Source organism: Capsicum annuum, chromosome 5 (assembly GCF_002878395.1).
Source record: "Capsicum annuum cultivar UCD-10X-F1 chromosome 5, UCD10Xv1.1, whole genome shotgun sequence".
Lineage (NCBI taxonomy): Eukaryota > Viridiplantae > Streptophyta > Magnoliopsida > Solanales > Solanaceae > Capsicum > Capsicum annuum.
In genome coordinates, this window is record NC_061115.1 from 59,234,357 (window position 1) to 59,234,940 (window position 584).

Below are 584 nucleotides of genomic sequence, written 5' to 3' on the forward strand. Positions count from 1 at the left end.
GAAATACATATCATATTCATATTAAACAGTAACAAACATAACTATACTATATAACTTCATATGTATTTGCGAAATACAAAGGTAACTCATATAAAATAAGAATATACATATGGATTAAGTGTGTATTCTGTAAATACATATGCAGAGCTATATGTATTTTATACGATGTTGAATTTGTCTTTGAACTGTAAATGTTATGTCATTTTAGAGGGTAACATATGTACTTATTTGTTTTCTTTTATTGTTTAAGATATGTATCATGTATTTTTTATTACCTATATGTATATGTATATAATTGCCATTTTTGTTATAAAAATTTTGTGTCATATATGTTTATATATACATGTGAGTCAGATATGTATTTCTGTAAATACATATGCAGATATATATATATATATATATATATATATATATATATGTTTTTTACCGTAAAAACATATGCAAATCTGTATGTCTATTTATTTTGTATATTTTTTGAATATGTATGTTTGATATAGATATTTTTCTTTTAAAAATAAAAGATAGAGATAGAAAACTAAAAAAAAAAGAAGTGAAAAGGAAAAAAAAGAGAAATAGAAACTAGA